Genomic DNA, 21,803 nt, shown 5'->3' with positions numbered 1-21,803 from the left:
ACACCAAAAACTCATCGGCCAGAGGGTGGGAAACAAAGACACAGTTTTGACATGTTGTGACGTCAAAAGAATGTGAAATACTAAGGCTCTTTTACCTCTGGAAAAGATTACCTTAGCTGTATTTGACAAAACTTTGAGAAATGTTTGTCCTCAATGTTCTTCAACTTCGTACTTTATTTGGCCCTTTTTATTTTTTTTTTTTAACTTGTTTCGAGCGTCACTGATGAGTCTTTTGTAGACAAAACACGCCTCTGGCGTCAATACAAGATTTAAACCTGGTATCTTTGATGAGTTTATTCGGAACATTAAAGTTATTAAGTTTTTAAACGGTTTTTACACATAAAAAAATTTATAAGAACAAAAATAAGTCAGCTGAATTGGGATATGGTTAATGCAGATTTCTGGATTGTCATTTCTTCCGGCGGATATAATGTCAGATGCTCCGTTAAATAAAAAATGCAACAAGTTTGCCGACTACTTAGAGGAAAATTACGAAACAAGTGATTTTAAATTCCACCAGCTTATGGACGGCAATGCTTAATGAAGAATCAAAACATACCAATAATGGGCCCAGTGTCATTTCGCAACCATACACCTAATCGCTATTTATTCCATTCCGGATATGTTCTAAAATTACACAACTTTTTCATCCAGTTGAAGCTATCTGGGACCCTGTTTAAACAATTCACTATGCATGCTACTTTTAATGAGACCTGTTTAAACTACTGTAAATACTTCAAACAAAATATTTTTTTACTTCAATTTCAATTTCGAAAAAGTGGATCATATTCTATCAAAGTTTCTTAATGATCGCTTTATAAAGTTTATCCTCTCTCACCTCACTACTGATGACCTCTATTTTCGGCGGCCTGACCCAAACAGTAAGTTGTATAAATGACTGTTTTCCCGGATTAGACTAAATAGTGATAAGGTGTATTACCATGGTATTTTCTCCTCGCTTTCGCACGCGATAAAATCGTCAAATATAAACACAATGCAAACTGTTAAATGAAAACAAATCTAGCTGCTATGAAGTATTTCTAAAATATAAGATGTAACAAAATGTGGTATAATTTCAGGATCATAGCTGTTTTCTAAACATATATCTTTTTTTTAATTTGTTAAAGTTGTGGTGTTTAGAGGTGCAAGTGGGGACCTTGGAGGACAAAATAATATTTTTGACTTATGGTCATCGAAACATACAGCTAACACAAATGTTACATATGCAATGCGTACTGGATCTATGTCCGGTTTACATTATAAATCGGAATTGGTGGAGAAGTGGTCAGACCTTAAAGTACAAAAGGTAAAATATAAAAATAAAAATGTATGACAACGATAAAGCTTAAGGTCGATGGATCATATAATTATGATACAGTACACTACATAATATAATATATAATAATCAAGTCTAATAGGGTACAACATCACCAAAAAATAATAAAATCATGAACAAATATTAAATAATTGATACCTTAATACCCTTCATCAGTAAGATGTCAAAAGATTCTTATATTGACTTGTAGTAAGCACTCTGAAATAGTAAATTTGATCGTTATACAAATTATCACGAATCAATACGCTGTTAAAAATATTTCAATACAGTAACTTGTGTCTTGGAGGAGTTGCGAATTATTTATAAACAAAAGGACAAAGTTCACTTATGGCACAACATGGCCTATAATATCAACTTTATCATAAAACACCAAAAAGGTCACAATTTTGTTCGTACATGGGTCTATTTCAAAAGCCTATATGCTAAATAAATCAGTTCTTTTCATAAAAGTACATAATATTCTCCAAAGAAAGCCCATTTTAGACAGTTTGTCACAATATGATGATTTTGTACACTTTTCAGACCTAAAACCTTTAGGAAAACCTTGGCCCCATGTACGATCCCAAATGTTTTGTAACCGAAAGATTCTTTTTGAATCGTGGATGGCGGCCAAGGTTAATTATGCCAAAAACAATTAAAATTATGGATTTTGTTTAGCAAAAATGACCAAAAATACAAATAATATTTATTTAAGGGGTCATAGCTTCAGAAATTTTAAAGGAAGGTGCCAAAAACGTATATTTTTGTGTTAATAGTATTATCACAAGTATTTCTATGTGTTTTTATTTTTTTGGCCAGATCTAAGTTTATTTTAGAGTTTTGATGTCCCTCTGGTAACTGTCGACCCTCTTTTACTTTTTTACTGTTTATGAAAATTTTCCAAACTTGTAATAATAAATGTTAATATTTTTTTAGGGGAAATTTATCTCATTGGCAATCATACCACATCTTCTTGTTGTTTTATAATTTATCTAAACATCTTCAATGAAGATGATTGAATGAATAAATGAATGAATAAAACATCCTTTTGTTTACTTTCGATTGGTTAAGTATCATGATGGTTGTGTACAGCTATTTTTTTATCAAGGTGAATTAAAATGAAAAAAAAATAAATCTTAATCACGTAATATGTTCGTTTGATTTCTGTTTAAGGTCAAGTTAGCTGTTTATCAAGGAGGGGTAGAAAAGATATTTTTCATTTTTGATGCACGCGAAACTGATAAAATGTCATGGATGAACAAAGATCGACTAATATCTACATCGTATGATGATTATGATGATCTCATTGGTGATGGAGGGAATGCGAAATATTTCTCAATGACTGGGTATGTAAACATTTCATTTAAATGGTCAATACAAATGAAGAAGATTTTATATTTTCTTCCTGTAAGATAATACAATCATGACAAAATACGCATGAAATGTTAACATTTTAGAATCAAAACGATTACGTTTCATTTGTTAGTCTTTACAAAAAAAAATCGACATTACACACGCTACTATTTACGAATTCATACCCGAAGATTTATCCGATGGTACCCTTAGTTTCATCTGTATGTATATAGTTTATAATAGAAATAACTCTTCTATGTAAATAAAGACATATACTCTACCTTTAAATTATCTGTCCATTAGTGATACGTCTCCAAATTAATCTCCATATGAAATTTACTGACCCCATTCATAATATCTCGTATTTGGTAATTAGCACACTGTGTAACGAATTTATCTTACCGACTATCTTTACCTAGTTGCCTATCAAATTTATGAGGTCTTACATTTTAAGAACCTGCTTAGATTAGTCTATAGAAAAACAAATGCCAACAATAACAACATGTAAGCATTTAACATGTTTAATGTGTTTTATAAATTTATCTCAATCGTTCATCATCTATTTATTTGTTTGTTGAAACCTTTCAGAGTTATCCTCAACACGATGATATTTTTACAAAAGGACGTATCACCACTACTAACCGTGAATTAAAAATCTATCACGTCTCCTAAAAATCCTTAAAAAAACTATTAATAACCCCATTTGAAATAAACAGTTTCCTCGCGTTTGCTTTTAATAAATCATATTCCTAAAAAGGTATATGAGGTAAAATAACAGATAATATCGATTTATATTTTTTCCGGGGTAGTTTATACACGTTGCGTGATCTCGAGTGTAGGGATTGTCATTAAATTTTGTATCTACGCCAGACTCGCGCTTCGTCTACAAAAGTTTCATCAGTGACGCTCGAATCCAAACAAGTTAAAAAGGCCAAACAAAGTACGAAGTCAAAGAGCATTGAAAACCAAAATTCCTAACAGTTTTGCCAAATACAGCGAAGGTAATCTATTCCTGATGTAGAAAAGCCTTTGTAGTTCAACAATTCATAAGTTTTGTAAACAGTTAATTTATAAATATGACTATATAAATGAAAATTCATTTCACAGAAGTGCTGACTACTGGGCTGATGATACCCTCGGGGAATTAAAACTCCACCAGCAGTGGCATCGACCCAGTGGTTGTAAATAAACTCATCACAGATACCAGGATTTAATTTTGTATCTACGCCAGACGCGCGTCTCTTCTACAAAAGACTCATTAGTGACGTTCGAATCCCAAAAAGTTAAAAAGGCCAAACAAAGTACGAAGTCGAATGGCATTGAGAACCACAAAAACAGTTTTACCAACTACAGCTAAGGTTATCTATTCCTGAGGTAGAAAAGTCTAAATCATGAGTAAATGTACGCATTAAAATGAAAAATTTAAAAAACAATAATTACCACTATGCTTTTTCTATATTTGTTACCCAAAATATGTATTGACTTTATCATTCAAAAACAAAATTCTTTTATGATGTAATAACTTTTTAGACATGTTATTTGTGGAGAGTATGTCCGACGCTTATGTTTGTTGACATTTATCTAGAAATTCTATATTTCATAAATTAAATTACATCTATCAATCATTTATTGTAGATTGTTCCATTGTTTGTTCAAGAGTTGTTATGTTTTTTATTACGTTATGTTTTTAAATATTATTAGCCTAATTCGTTCCTATGTCCGCCGAAGGTTCTTTTTGAACAAGTACAAGAAAGCAAACAGTTGCAGCGACATGGGAGGTTGGCTTTCCGTTACAGAACTTGGTCTTTGTCCTTGGGAAAATGAAATGAAGTATCCAGGCATTTATTTTAGTCCTGGAAATACACAAACTAATTGGAATCATGGTATATCATTTTCGCTTAATTCATTCATTACAGAATAAAAATTTCAAAAGTTCATAGAGATATTTGAACATAATTGATCAAGATAACAAATTCTAGCAAAACAATAAGATGTTAAAAATGTTATACAATTCGACAACTACATTCTTTTTGCAATTTGTATCTGCTTAAAAGAACAACAAAACGGATTAGAGTAAATCTATCCAGCGGTCTAATCTATAATATAAAATACGAGAAACATTTATGAACTACATAGGCTAATTGATATCTAAAGTTGTCGTGTAGTATTATTTAATTGAATACTAGTATATATTTAAGAAAGAATTGCTTCTAAGAGACTTTTTACGATAAAATTCATTCAAAATGTATTGACATTTATGTATCGTTTAAGCGGTGAAAACAAAAATATGAGGTGTCAATACTTGTACGATATTGCATACACAAACAGCTATATACTAAGAGGATATACTTTCGCTAGCAAAGCTGGTTTTCTATTGCGTCTGTCATAATAGTTTTTATAATAAAAACATATGGTCATGTATATAGGAACTACAAAACGTTCGAATTGCATATTGATTTATATTTATAGATATTTAATCACACATGTTTAATGTGTTAACAATTGGTTACCGTTTTTAACTGCTTAACGGGTGCCGTATACGGTGCAGGGAATGTTTACCCTTCCGGAGCACCTAATTTCACTCCCGGTTTTTAGTGGAGTTCGTGTTGTTTCTTTTTTTTATTTTTTATAACTGTTGGTGTAAATGTCCTTTGGTTTTGTGAGTCTTTGTTTACTCCTTGGTTTTGATTAGTTTTGTTTTATAAATGCATAGACAATAACAAATGCTGAACAGACGATACACAGTTCACAATCAACAGTGCGAAATATACCACTTAGAATACAACGCAGGTATCGACTAATGTGAAGCTGCTTAACACTAGTCAGATATTGCATATGATCCGACCAATGAAAAATAAGAGAAAAGACAACGATTTTAAAATTTTGAGTCCAAAATTTTATACCAAATACGTCGAAAATGTAAGCGTAATGCTAGGAAATACAAATCGTGTGTCATTTGTTGTTTTCCCTTGTACATGATGTCATACAGTTGGAACTAAATTGCATATTTCACATCCTCTTAACTTAATATGTGTTTGTTGTAACGATATTAACTAAATATATATGTGTGTGTTTAGTGTGTGGGTATGTATGTGTTTGCAATATAATATTATCTTTATTGTTTCAGCCGAAAAAGCAGACGAATTGACAATATCGTTAGTATTAAATATATCTGGTAAGTTCAATGTTAAAAGATCATCAAACTTATTAATAAGTGTTGAAAGTGAAACAAAAGAGTAGGAATCAGAAAAAAATGCTTTCAAACACAAAATATACTTTAGGTTAACGATACAAAATTATACATAGAAATTCTTTTAAAAAAAAGCATGATATTTATGATTATTATTTCTTGTTTTTTTTCTATTTTTGTCTTTTACATTGTGTTTTGATTTAAAAAAAAAAAAAAAAAAAAAAAAAGAACAAAGTCTAAAGAAGGGGCTAGTCCAGCATTAATTCAATGCCAACCTTTATAATTAAAAGTAGTTTCTTTTATGGTTTAACATTTTGTTTTTTAAAGAAATTAATATTTAGACGCAAATATGAAAGCAGATAAACTATCAAAATGATGTGATAAGCCTGCGATTAGTATATATTTACTTTCTTATGCACATTACCAATGACCTCATATTCAATGGTGTAATGTTTGAATAATTCTGTCATTATTTAAAGAAATACCATAAGTTTCAGTTTATAAGCTGTTTCTATTTCCAAGGACTCAACAAATCAATATACATGTTCTGGAATAAACAAATGTATAAACAGGTCAATGGCATTTAAAACAAACCTTAGTTAACGACCTTAATGTAACCAACATACATACGGCTATATTATGGAACAATTGTAAGCTTATACTCTGTACTGACAAACTCGTCATCAATTCAATTTACGTTAAATTTCAAGAATTGATATTCTCAAATTGTGCAAAAGATCATATGGACCTTAAAGAATAGAGAACAATAATCCCGGATCAAACGCAATTAAAGAGAATAACTATTATATATTATCGTTGTTCATCTCAACGAGATTGATATCTGGTATCGCTGTTTTACTGATGACGACTTTGTTAATTTCATTTACAACTGCACGTGCGCCCTAAGTTTCTATGAATATTTTTTCATATCACTCTACTGAGAGAAATGAAATTATCAGTGATTCAGATCAAAGGCAAATTTCGTAAATAACGGAAACAAATATATCGAGATGATGTATAACTCTTTAATACATTATACAACCAAAAAGTTCTTATATCACAGCTGTCGAAGCTGTAACCTTAAGTTTTTCTTTATTATTACCGGTTTTTTTTTCTGATTATACTTATATCACCGTTCGAAAAATGAAAACAACACGTCAAAAATTGCATACGTTCTATGCGCGTTTTTTTTACCTTCATCAGGAAATGCTCAAATCCGAATAATTGAAGGCCAATATATGTGAGAAATTAAGAATCGTAACATTTTGTTTCGTATGGATACAAGGACAAGGAACCTAAATGTGCTCCACAATTTTCCATAACTTAAATCCAGTACGAGTGTTGATCATTGTCGTATACCGTACATCTATCTTAGTTGCTTATTTAAACTCTGAGAGATAGTTGTCTCATTGGTAATCATAACCCATCTCAGTGTTATTACAGGTATTTGTGAACATGATATTTTGCCTTCATTTGTTGTTGCATGGTGGCGCACGGTCTTTTTTAAGGATTATGTACCATTGTGTGTATTCAATGCTAAACATATGGAAATTTTATAGAAAATCCACAGCATTTATCCTTGTACTCTCATATTTGACAATTTCATGACTGATATATATAAGATTATTGCATGCAGTGTAAGCATTGATTTCCTTAAAACAAGTTTATTAATGTAGCTATTGGGTAAAACAAATTAAAATAAGGACCAAATCAAGTACACCTTTTAGGGTGTGCTTGACACTAGTGACTCAGCACGAGGTATTTTGGAATTTACAGGTTGCTTGATTTTTGTAAAAAATTAACACTAGCACATCATAGAAAAGCAAGTGAGTAATCTATGTTTCAAATTTTATAACGAAAATCTCTGTATTAAAGACTGTGGATTTTCTATAAAAATCTTGGTTTATTTGCCACAAAGAACTATTTTTCTATTAAATGCAATGAAACAATAAACCATAATGCTTTGCATCAAGTTTCCCCTTGGTATATGTACAAAATGACCTATCTCCATTATTCAATACATCTGTAGTTTTGATACAATTGAAGTTTGAAAAATTCGTACAAACATGGCAACAGACGGGGTCATAAACCTTAACGTATGATTCATGAAGAAAAGATTTTTTTATTTCAGAAGTTACGTCCTGTCATTGTTCTTGTTCTGATATAAGACGGCAAGCTGACAAGTTTTGGGCATCTTTGTATGGTTATTCCAAATTTGAATTAGAGCAAATCCTCGAACCTATACTTTTGAAGACAAAAGACGAATTGAAGTTAAACAAAACAAAACTATCATCGTACAAACGAAAACGAAATAGTGCACAAGATAGTAGAAAATCTTCAAAGCAGATTGGAATCATAGGAGTGATATTTATCGGTGTTGTTATAAGTTTAGTCATCCTTATTGACGTTGTAGAAATTAGGCAACGTCTAGTTGACATTAATATTTTTATTTAGAACGACACTTGAAACAAAAGCCCATATTTTTAATGAAAATCCTAATATAATAAGAGTTATAAAACTTTCAGTTAGCTCAAATATTATAAGAAAGACATATAACACAAAGTCAATAATGACTCATGGGTACAAACGAATGTGTTCGTTATATTACGGTCAATCCTTGTTTTACAAGTATTTGTCATGACTACATACGCCTGCATTAGAACGGTATGTCTTGTAGGTGTACTCGATCACTCTTTCGCGTTACTTGACGTGACTTTAAAAATCATTAATTTGATTTAAAAGGTTATGTTTAATTGGTTTGACCTTTTAAAGTTTGTTTGTATGAGGTTCAGTTTTTACAATCATCTTGGAGTGGAAGTCCTCTTTAACCATTATAGGAAATGGATAACTCGAACTTTGTTTCTCCTTTATGACTGTAGCTGTTAGTGTACGAGTTAAATGGCAATATTCTATTTATCAGTAAAATAACGTGCAGTAAAATGAATTCATTGTGCTTTTCCATGAATTTAAAGATACAAACGTTGAAATTTGAAAACTACCATAATTGATTGACAAAGATTAAAGAAGACAATTTCTTCAAAGATTCACTAAATTCAGGTGCTCTGGCTAAAGTGAATTTGATGCTCAAACATTTTCAGTTCATGTTGGAGCATGTAATTGACCGTTATCTTATCAATTTCGAACAAGTTCCATTACACGATGAGGATCTTTCATCACAGTTATATAAAGCTGGACACTACGGATATCGAAATTATTCCCAAATTTGCAGTCAGAAGATTATGCGGACAGTTGACCTCTTAAAAAACTGACGATGCAGATAACATTGGGAAAACCTAATATATATATATATTAAAGTTTCTCGGTTCAATAAAAATTTTCAAGATTAAAATTCAAATTATTATTTTTCACCATTTCATTGATATATTAAAGCGAATATATTGATATTGTTTATATTTGTAACTTGTGCTCATCACACGAAAAGGTAAACAGTGAATTGATTTTTTTTTCCACTATGAAGTGTGTAAATACAAATATGTCAATTAGACAAGACGAACATTAATTACATATTTGTACATATACTGGTGAAATCTTTTTCCATAAGCATAAACTGCGTCATTTACTCTCTAACCCATGTTTTCCTTCTTGTGTTACATCTGTTTCAAACTATATGTGGTGTTCGAGTTTATTTATTTAAGTTTTTATAGTATTTGTTTAAAATCTATATCTTTACAAAAAGTTTCAAATACATGAGAATACTTATATCAAATACATTTGAATCAACGTGCAAGTTAAAACCATGTTTGGAGTAGGTTTATTGATTGTTTAACCAAAATTTAACCAAACTTGGCCATAATCATCATTGGGGTATCTAGTTTGAAAAATATGTACGATGACCTGGCCAGCCAACCAAGATGGCCGCCATGGCTAAAAATAGAAAATAGTGGTAAAATGTAGATTTTGGCTTATAACTCTGAAACCAAAGCATTTAGAGCAAATCTGACATCAATAATATTGTTTATCAGGTCAAGATCTATCTGCCTTGCCATTTTCAGATGAATCGGACAACTGGTTGGTGGGTTGTTGTCCCTGAATTGGTAATTTTAAGGGAATTTTGCTTTTTTTGGTTATTATCTTGAATATTATTATAGATAGAAATAAACTGTAAGCAGCAAAATGTTCAGCAAAATAAGATCTACAAATAAGTTATCATGACAAAAATCGTCAGTTAACCCCTTAAGGAGTTATTGCCCTTTATAGTAAATTTTACCATTTTTTCTTAAATTTTTGAAATCTTTTACAAAAATCTTCTCCTCTGAAACTTCTGCACCCAAATTTAACCAAACTTGGCCATAATCATCTTTGGGGAATCTTGTTAAAAAAATGTTTCCGATAACCCGGTCAGCCAACCAAGATGGCCGCCATGGCTTAATATAGAACATAGAGGTAAAATGTAGATTTTGGCTTATAATTACTCTAAAACCAAAGCATTTAGTGCAAATCTGACACGGAGTTAAATTGTTTATCAAGTTAAGATATATCTGCCCTGAAATTTTTAGATGAATAGGACGACCGGTTGTTGGGTTGCTGCCCCTGAATTGGTAATTTTATGGAAATTTTGCCGTTTTTGGTTATTATCTTGAATATTATTATAGATAGAGATAAACTTAAAACAGCAAGAATGTTCAGCAAAGTAAGATCTACAAATAAGTCAACATGAGCAAAATGGTCATTTGATCCCTTAAGAAGTTATTGCTCTTAATAGTCAATTTAAACACTTTTCATAAATTTTGTAAATTTTGGTAAATTTTTACAAAATGTTTTTCTCTCTAACTACTGGGCACAGTGCATAATACTTTAATAGATAGATATATTTTTAACAGCAAGAGTTCAGTAAAATAATATCTACAAACACTTCACCATCACCAAAACACAATTGTGTAATGAATCAATCTGTGTCCTTTGCTTCATATGCAAATAGACCAAGGTGAGCGACACAGGCTCTTTACAGCCTCTAGTTTGACAATTTTACCTATTATGTCTGTTTTGTTCACGCATCGTCGTAAATATAATGGGGTTGATGCGACTGTGATACAAATGAGATGTTTAGCGCTATAAAACCAGGTTCAATCCACCATTTTCTACATTTGAAAATGCCTATACCGAGTCAGGAATATGACAGTTGTTGTCCATCGTTTGATGTGTTTTATCAATTGATTTTGCCATTTGATTATGCATTCTCCGTTTTAAATTTACCTCAAAATTCAGTATTTTTGTGATTTAACTTTTTTTCAAAACTCTTTACAGAGAAAAGCTTTGTACCACTGTAACAGTTCAAACCGTGTATAGCTTTTACATAAGGGCTGTACATAAAACTGTGGATTGTTACCAACATTTACATTTTTCAGTTTATTAGAATATAGATCTGGGCAGCCTTTTTCATAGTAGTATCGGAATTTTTACTGTAATTTCTTAATTAAATATAAACAGATCAGGTAGAATTTGACTTAAAATCAATGATTATTTGCTGAGTTTCTATATTTCACAACGGAGGCTATAGAATTTCAAAATTATTTGCATTTATTTTCGTCTTAAATTTTTAATATTGGTGGTATGCACGTTGTTTAAAAGTTGAGAACTGTATTTCAAATATCAAGATAAGATACATATTTCAGTAGTTCATTATTATCATTTCGTCGGCTATTTTCGTACCCATACAATGAGAAACTAATCTATCTATAATACTAAAATAACGAGCTCCAATTTGTAAGCCGTCATGGGGTAAAAACGACAAATCAAATACTTCAACTTTATATATAGATAAAATAGGACAATTGTGTTGATAAAAAAATTACACCAATCCAAACGCTTTTGTTTTCCAAATTATTAATATTGCCAATAATTAACAAGTTCCGGGTCGAATCCGATACCGATACCAATAGTATATTCACCTGCATGTTACCTATAACCTTAATTATCTGTATTTTCCGCACCTGATAGGCGCACCACCAAATTGTGTATTTAGAATTTGCTATATACATGGGTCATAATCAAAGGGTTGACACTACTAAATTCAATCATTGTCACATTGTTTCCTATAGTAGTATTTTAATCAGTATGACTGTATAAGATGACATACAAATACAAAAAATCTAGACTTAAAATAAGTTGTATAGGTACAGTTTGCAATTTGTTAGCCGGCATTACGTAAGAATTCTAACTTATATAGGACAAAGCTGATGATTAAAAATTACTCAATTTAAGGCCCTCTTGTTTTCCAAATAATTAATATTACCAATAATTGATAAGTTCAAGGTCGTCGGGTTCAAACAGAAAGATCTTGAAAGCAGAGAAAACTGTGCATCTTATAATCTGATTTTATCAGATGGCAATACCAATACAAAAAATCCAGTCTAAAATAAGTATTACACATAGTTATATACTTAAATTCAGTCACGGACCCGCGATATCACGAGTGTGATCTAGTATTCATTAAATGTAACAGTCAAAATCGGAAGTCTTCAAAATGAAAACCGATACGTCGTTAAAAAAAATCAAAAGCCTTACAGACTTGTCTTGTTGAAAACAGTTTACAAAACTGTATACCTAAAACATGCATATTTAAATGGTTGCATAGTTTTCCATTGTTTCATCCGAGTAGACCTGTTGAACTATCTAGGATAGAAACGTAATTGTTTTTAATATTCTCCAAAACCTATTTATTTAAACAACAAAACAAGCAAATAGCACACTTATTTTCTCTCTAGTGGTACATCTGTTTCTAATAGTATAAGGTTTTTGAGTTTAATAAATGACGTATTTTAAACATATAATCAATAACATCTTAAAACAGCTGCCATGAAAAGTTAAATAGTTGGATATATTTCAAACAAATTGAAACCAATTCTTAATTTCTGAAAATGTTCCTATTTATTATGCTCGTTGTTATTAATTCAATTAACGCAAAAGTAAATTTAAAACATAGTGCGAATTCAGTTATCAACAAAGACAGTACAAACATTCAAGACCGTAAGAAAATTGAGGGACTTGGAATAAACGGCGTGTTTAAAAACTTCGATTCAATCGCAAAAAGCAGCAAAAGAAGTGACCATGATCAAACGACTAATGAAATTGTTATGAAACTAAAAACAGGATATGATATATCTGATGTTAAGGAAATACTGAATCGACATAAATCATTCTATATCCTAAGACAGGTATGTATAATGATTTCAAATTGGTATTGCATTCCGTATTTGAAACTACTTGTTTTTTGTATCGGGCTGATGAGTATAGTTATTATTAAATTGTACTGTCAAACTGCTATCCAATTCTAGGAGGCAAAGATAGGGCGCTTGTAATCGTGTTCAAACCCGCCATATGCAGAAATGGCCATAACTTAGTCTGGAGCCTCTAATTCATTCGTTTGTTGTGTATATCATGTTTGTTTTAATTTTATGGTTTTGTACATAAGTTAGGCCTTTAGTTTTTTCTGTTGAATTGTTTAACATATGTCATGTCAGGGCCTTCGTTATTCATTCGTTTGATGTGTTTTATCTTTTTATTTTGCCACTTGATTTGATTTGAGGGACTTTCCGTTTTGAATTTTCCGCGGAGTTCAGTTTTTTTGTGATTTTACTTTTTGTAAGCTTGTTATACAATATGGGTTTTTGATGAAAGTGATTACCTATAGTTGCTAACTTCCACGTCATTTAGTCTCGGATGGATAGTTTTCTCACTGACAATATAGCACACACCACCTTATCTTATATTTGTATCTCACTGTCTGCATGACAATGGATTAGGTTAATTTAGAAGTCAAAATTGTTTTAATTTTGATACCATTTTTCTAAATTGATATTACACATGACAGCAAAAATGATGCATTTATTAATGTATGAAGGTATTGCTGAAAACCGAAGATGAATATGAAAGAAACCATTAACAACGCAAGATCTACAATTAAGACACTATGGGATTTTTGTATTTTAATGACGAATTTCAATTGTTTTATTTTATTTTGCCTTACACGATAAAAATAATCATAAATACCTAGACACTTAAATCATAATAACGTTCACCAAGGCAAGATCTACTAACAAGTTAAATTTTGCCGATAAATATGGTACACTGTTACTCTTTATCGAAGTGATGCCCTTCGACGAGGTTTTGTGTCCCTCTTTTGTGTTTTGAGCATGATGGAGAGAAACTAAACAGATAAAAATCATCAGTAAATCAAGATCAACGAAACAGAGACCTTGTTCATGAATTCTATTCTCGTCTACAATGTTGGAGAGTGACCTTTGTTGAATATGTCCATCGACATAGCCTCTAGTTAATACCTTCTTTTAAATAACCGATTAACCACTTCGTCCATGACAAACGTGGCGATTTCAGTTTCAGAGTATCAACATTGCATTTCTCAGTAGTAGCATACTCTCTAACTGATCGTATGCGTTTATATTTGTCATTTGGTATTTTACACACTTGTATGTACACTTTACACGGATGTTGTTATCAGTAGTGGGTTCCTATTGCAAAGCAGGTTGTTTTGATGAGTGAGTATCAATTAAACACTACATAACCTCTTTTTTTTATACTGTCCAAGTAGACCTCTGGTTTACAACTTTTTTCCACTACATGTTTTGTATTTAATGTAGTTTGACCCGAGGTAACTCGTTTTAGTTGGTTGTTCCTGGTCGGCGGGATCTTCGATGAAAGAGCCTTTGCTTTGCTCATTGTTGAAGGCCGTACGGTGACCTAAAGTTGTTAATGTCTGTGTCATTTTTGGTGGACAGTTGTCTCATTGGCAACCATACCACATCTTCTTTTTTATATTTGTTATTATTTGGTATTTAACTAAATATACAACATATATGTCATATATCAGCATTCAGTTATCATCTATAATTGTATTGATTTATGTATTTATGCTTATGAATTGTATTTTCAACATATTAAAATCCGGTGTCCTTCAAGCTGTCTGGGTTATCGGCAAACCCAAAAACCAATACTATTTTTAGCATATTTTCGAGGCCTTAGAAATTAAGGTACTGGAAATTGTTGTCTCAATACACATTAGCCATGATTTTGTATCCTGTTTGACAAATTACAAAATCGATGAACAAGATTTAAGCATAAGAGGTACTGAGCTGCATATCTAACTCATTCCTTTCCAAAGAAAACCAGTCCTTTCAAAAACCTTAGGTTTTTCTATTATGAGTTAGTTGGATATACAATGAAAGACTTAAAAAGTAGAATACCAAAACAAACCGAACTCCGAGGAAAATTTAAAACGGAATCAAATTGCAAAATCAAAAGCTCACACAAAAATGACTGAATACCAACGGCCGTTTATATTCCTGAATTGATACAGGCATGTAGAAAATGGTGTAATAAACCTTGTTTTAAAGATAGCTAAACCTCTCTCTTGTGTGACAGTCGCATAAAACTACTTTATACCGACAACGATGTGTGAACAAAATAAACAGAAACAACAGGTAAATAAGGAAATATGTTTTAAAAAGGCGACAGTATTTTACTGTTTCTCAAATCAATTAGAAAGAGTCATGTCAAGGTAATAATGATAACTGAGGGAATTGAAAGCACTCAAAAGTGAGCAAAAACTCATCAAAGGTAAATGACTTCTCATTATGCATCATCCACTAAGATGAGCTTGAACCTAGTGATTTCAAAATTTGAGTTTTAGTCAATATAATTAAAACCATTTGACACGAAGCAATGTTTTGCAGATTAACAACATGTAACATTGTCTAAGAGGTTGTAAAACTGGAATTAGGAGTATATTTTATAATGATACGTTAGTTAAGATTCAGTGAATTCTACAATAAGGCAACTAATTTAATACTCGTTACAGATCGACAATGAACAATCTTGCAGTTTAATACTTGTTTCATTGTTTCAGATGAAATTCGGAAAGAAAGTATTTTATGTTCTGAAGATCAATAAAGACGAGAGAGATACAGACATAGATGTTGATTCTCTCATTGACGATGCTGATGTAACTGCTCTCAAAAAAGAAAAGAAGGTATACATAAATGAACTGAATTATATATAGACTCTCATTTGGACGAGACTAATGAATATAAATATTTGGGAGTTTATTTTACCCGCTCTTTGACTTTTGCTTACCATATCAATCATTTCTTAAAAGATCCTTCCGAGCGCAAACTGAATTATATGACTAAGCTACTTAATAAACACGGAACTTTTAATCGCATATCTTTTGGAGATGCTCTCTGGAACTCGGTCATCCGCCCTTCTCTAGCACACGGGTGTGCCGTATGGCTACCGTCATCCGCTTCTAGTCAACATATACTTGAAACATGGCAATATAAAACCGCAAAACTGATTTTTAATACTTAGATGAATATTTCAAAAGCTGCTTTATTTCTAGCTTTGAGATGGGAGCCAATAAACGATTTTCTTGATAGACAAAGGGTGTCTTATTTTGCTAGGATTCAAGGCCTTGACTCAAGTAAATTATACCGAATTGTATTTGAAGAGCTCAAGTCCTTAAAGCTTCAAAGGGGATGGGACTATCCACAATATATGACCAATTTATTCAATATGGTTAGTCTGGATCACTTTTATAACTCGAATGTCAACTCTAATATATTTAAACAGTTTCTTGGAAGGTTTGTCCGGAGAAGGCAATATCAAGAAACAAATGATAAAAGCAGTCTAGATATTTTCTCAAAATTTATCTTTGCACAAGGAAGGCAACCGTATCTGACGATCTTCCTGGACTGCAAGTCTGCAAGACTCAAATTGTTAATACGACCAAATTGTTTACCTGTAAGCAAAGTCTTGTATAGAATGAATCTTAGCGAGAGTTCCACTTGCCAACGTGTTTATTTAATTCTGAAGAGTCTATTGAACATTTCCTATTAGCGTGTTCTGGCTTCTCCTCAATCCGTTATAAATACATAACTGATATAAATGAATATCTAAGTTTTACTTTCCCGGGCCTCTGCTTCACAGAGTTATCGTCCTACGATAAAATACAAATACTGGTTGGTGATTGCTTGAATTAGGTTGATCCCTACATTAGTAAAACATTGGACAGTTTAAGTAAAACGATGTTCAGTGAAATGTACTCTAACAGACAATTGGTTTTGGAACCTAAACTTTAAATGTTATTTTTTACGTTACTTTTAGTTTAGTTCATATTTTTATGCTGTACATAATGTTTATTTTTCTTATGTAAAGATGATGTCTTATTTTACAATGTACCAATTTTAAGTCTGTAAATGTTTTATGAATATTTGTACTTGTCTGTATATATTCAATGCATATGTTGTTAGACGCATTTGTGGATACCCCGTCCGCAAGTGCCCCCGTTGTAAAGGGGTAGTTTCTATCACGTCTAGACGTCACTGATGAGTCTTATGTAGACGAAACGCGCGTCTGGCGTACTAAATTATAATCCTGGTACCTTTGATAACTATTCTAAATAAATATATATATATATATATAGGGATGTATATATGAAATTAGTTTTCCGGACTTTTAATTTAATTTCTATTAATATATCTTTATTTTATTTTATCTGTTGTATATGACTACATGAACTAATATTTTGACTGTAACTTTTCAGGTTAAAAACATTAAAGTTCAAAGAAAGTTCCATTTCGTGACAAGCAGTGTCAATCCATCAGAAATAAGTGACCCTAAATTTTGGAATATTGTAAGTAGAATAGTTTAAATTTCAATATGAAATGATTGAAAAGTAAGTAATTTTTAAATTGATAAGAAATTATTGAGTAGTTTTGAATTAGACTGGAGCCATGCAGCACAAGTTTACGAAATACACATATTTTATAGCTGACTATGCGGTATGGTCTTTGCTTATTGTTGAAGGCCGTACGTTGACCTATATTTATTAACTTCTGTGTCATTTGGTCTCTCTTCTGGAGAGTTATTTCATTGGTAATCATACCTCATCTTTTCTTTTTTTTATATTAAACGAGTTGTAGTTAAACGGAATATATATTTCATATTGTCTTCTCTACAGTTTATGTTAATATATAATGGAAGTCTACTTTAAAGCTTATGTGTGAACGGAGTAAATAAATGTAATATTTACATTTTAGGACGCTCACCAGCCCAGTAGTCAACACTTCGGTGTTGACATGAATATCAATAATGTGGTCATTTTTATAAATTTCCCGTTTACAAAAGTTTGAATTTTTCGAAAAACTAAGGATTTTCTTATCCCAGGCATAGATTACCTTAACCGTATTTGGCACAACTTTTTTTGGAATTTTGGATCCTCAATGCTCTTCAACTTTGTACTTGTTTGGCTATAAATATTTTGATATGAGCGTCACTGATGAGTCTTATGTAGACGAAACGCGCGTCTGGCGTAATAAATTATAATCTTGGTACCTTGGATAACTATTTACTATATATTATGTGTTATTTCGTTAATTAAAGAACTGGGTTGAAACCGCTGCTGGTGGACTATAATTCCTCGGAGATATTATCAGCACAGTAGTTAGTGCTTCGGTACTAGATTTTTAAACATGTATTTCTATTAATTAATTAGGAAATTATTTTGAAATTATGCAAAGTTGACCTTAAGTGTATTTTTCTGTTATTGTTAGATCATTTTTATATATTCCTTATCAAATACTATGATATATCTCTGGATTCAAATAGTTGATTTTAAGTGTTTCTGATACAACTGAACCAAGACAGTTGCATACAATTTATCTCAGTTTTCTTCTTTTACTACGCGAGTAAAGAAAAAACGTCAAATTCGATATCTTATTTCTCCTGTGCTAGAATTTACGAAGTAGTCATTGAAAGTAAACGAAAACATCATCCCGACATGCTAATACATGTATATACCAATTTTATTTATTTTCGCCGTTTGTCTTTTATTTTTATAAGTTACAATCAAAATATTACTTAATTGAGATACATCCTTCAATCTACAACAAAAGGCGAGATTAAAATGAAGGCAAAATGGTCTACCATTTACTAATTTGAATAACAAATCAAACTAATAAAACAAATAATCCAAATATTTAAATTTCGAAACATTTCAACTTGTAATAAATTGATACTTCTAATTTAATCATGTGCTACCCTGCCTATGGGATTGTTGAAGTCTTTCTCACACTGTTACAAGACATGTATTTCATGGACATGGACGATTAAGAAAACGATTATAGGTAAATAGGATTTTTTTAAAAAGACAAAAAAATTGCAACAATTACCCACAAAATTGTAACACTATTGTCGACTACGGCACAGTCCTTAAATGATGAAAACAATAACACTTATACCATTGCACCACACTCCTTTACACCATAACACCACACACCACGCACCATTTCATCATATCACCATAATACCACACACAACAACCCCTTACACCAGGCCCCATACCCTCTACAGTTTACACCATACAATTCACTTCATACAACACTCTGCTTTGACTTTTGCCTTTTGCGTTTTACGTTTTGCCTTTCCTATTTGAGTCATACGCGATTAGCATCTTTTCAAAATTTTACATAATGCAACGTATTGAGGGAATTGCAAATCTCAATACATCTTTTGTGAAACAAATTATAATTTTAAAAAGTGCAACATTCTTTCTGTACACCTCCTCTTTTCCCAATGTACCACACACCTTCACATTATATACCAAAATCAAAAGCTCCTTTAAGTAGGAAGTTTACATAACACAAGACCTATTGTATAAAAAAAAAGGACTACGATTATGAATTGCATGACATTTTGATAGCTTCAAGTATGTCGGGCCTTTTATATCTTGCTATGCAGTATGGGTTTTGCATTATTCTTAAGGTCGGACGACGACCTATATTTGCTAACATTTACATCATTTAGTCATGATATTTGTCTCTTTGGTAATCATTCGACATGTCCTTCTGTATATTACATTATTTCAGAATGGTGATGTTTTACCTTTAATTAATGTTCAAGCTGCTTGGGATCTTGGAATTACCGGAGCAGGCGTAAAAGTAGCTATTGTTGACCAGTACTTGGATTTGGACCATGAAGATATGAAGGATAATCTGGTAAATGTCACTATTCACCAGAACAACAACGAGTTCGAGACAGACCTTATGTAAACGAACGTTCTATGTTAAACTTTTAACATTGAATGAAGGCAGAAGACACCAAATCACTTTGAGCGTCACTGATGAGTCTTATGTAAACGAAACGCGCGTCTGGCGTATAAAATTATAATCCTGGTACTTTTGATAACTATTTAAACTCATAATTCAATGAAAAAGTGACAAGGCAAGGGAAAAACATGAAAATGGATGGGGACAAAACACTACATAGAAAACCAAAGACTGAGCAACACGAGCTCCAAAATAAACTTTGGGTGATCAAATGTGCCTGTATAGGGTAACCAGATCATGCTCCATATCGGGAACATCTCGTGCTGCTCATTGTCACTAAATATGATTTGTTAAGTCTCATTATAAGAATGTCTGGATTTGTTTTTTTATCAATACTTTTCACACATAACACTGTTTCTATTTCAGATTACTGATCTCCATTATGATTACGTTGACAATGATAATAATCCTAGACCAGAAAGTCAATCTGCAGCGTAAGTTTTAAAAACGTAAAACAAGTCAAGAAGCAGAGTAAGTTTTAAAAAGGTAGAACAAATAAAAAAATAGATGTTTTAGCAGATGGAAACCACAGAGATGCCGCTGTGTTAAAATTTGAAAAGGAAATTTCGGATGTTGCAAGCTTTTTGTTGTTAGGGAAATGCAATTTTTCATGTAAAAGAAGATATAAAATTTAGGCATTTTGTCTTGAAAAGACTTCATCAGAAAAACTAATTTCCTCAATTTGTGTCTCTTACCTTGGTTTAGTTAATTTTGTATGCAATTTCAACATCGATGAACTTTGATTGCCTTTATTAAAGATGTAGCACAACTAGAAAAGATATGCTCAGTTTGTTTCTAACAAGCTAAATAAAAAAATCCTTTTAATCAAGCATGCAATTAAAGTTTACATATTAAATAGAATGCTAAAGTAACGATTTGTCATGTATTACTTTTTGTGATCAGAGGTAAATAGAGGTAAATAGAAATTATTTTTTCAAATAACAAGAAATAATATACAGCAAGTTTCAAAAGGTTATAGCAAATAAGTATGTGTGCAGTGATGGTTTTTCATTACTTAAAACTGATATTAAAAAACGTTTGAGAGCATTACAAGGGATCACAACAGATGTGTAAGCATTTAAACTAGTCTTAGTGAAGTTTTGCTTGCTTCCTTAGTTACAGTAAGGATAAAAAACTGAAAGGACTGAAAAATGAAAACAAAAAGTAATACATTCAGGAGCGCATTTCTGTGTCTAGTTATTCAGAACAAAACCATATGTCAGCATATGTCACCACTGTTTGGGGTTAAGATATAATACATACTGTTTAATTTCATTACTTGCACTAGTTCTTTGTAATTTGTGATGTTGAATTTTCTAATTTAAAGAAAGTCTCAGTTATGCACGTCTGTTATGTATATGATACAAGAATAGTTATTGTAAAGTTTTAATAAATATTATTGCGTGCAATTAGATCCGAGTATGAATCTCTTCATTAAGGCTTGAGCAAGCATCTACTTTGTTTATTTATTCATGAATTGCTGCGGTGTGTATAATAATAATATAAATATAAAAGCACATGGAAAGCATTGAAAAATGAAGATGTTTACATCAATACAATAAGGGAGGAAATCAACAATCATGCTATAAATCATTAAATAAATTGACATGAGATAGATATGCTGATATATTTAAAAACAAATAAATTAAGTTTGGAACATTTTTTTTTATAATAGCTTTTCCTCTCTTTCACTTCCTTTTGAAATAAAGGATTGAATCATTGATTAATAGATTTTGGCTCAATCTTGCAAATATTCCAGGTAATTTCAAAATGAAAACAATATGTTTTATTCCGTTATGTAGTT

General features: G+C 31.4%; 1 long non-coding RNA gene across 1 annotated transcript; it reads left to right on the top strand.

The window, feature by feature from the left end:
• Nucleotides 1–4,411: 4,411 nt before the first annotated feature.
• On the top strand, nt 4,412–9,145 carry LOC143062392 (uncharacterized). The gene is made up of 3 exons (XR_012974726.1): nt 4,412–4,551; nt 5,796–5,843; nt 7,990–9,145. It is a non-coding gene; the product is annotated as an uncharacterized LOC143062392 (long non-coding RNA).
• The last annotated feature ends 12,658 nt before the right edge of the window (nt 9,146–21,803 follow it).

The sequence above is a fragment of the Mytilus galloprovincialis genome, chromosome 2, assembly GCF_965363235.1.
Source record: "Mytilus galloprovincialis chromosome 2, xbMytGall1.hap1.1, whole genome shotgun sequence".
In the NCBI taxonomy this organism is placed as follows: domain Eukaryota; kingdom Metazoa; phylum Mollusca; class Bivalvia; order Mytilida; family Mytilidae; genus Mytilus; species Mytilus galloprovincialis.
The sequence above is the reverse complement of the archived record's forward strand: the minus strand, read 5'-3'. Positions and strand labels throughout refer to the sequence as shown.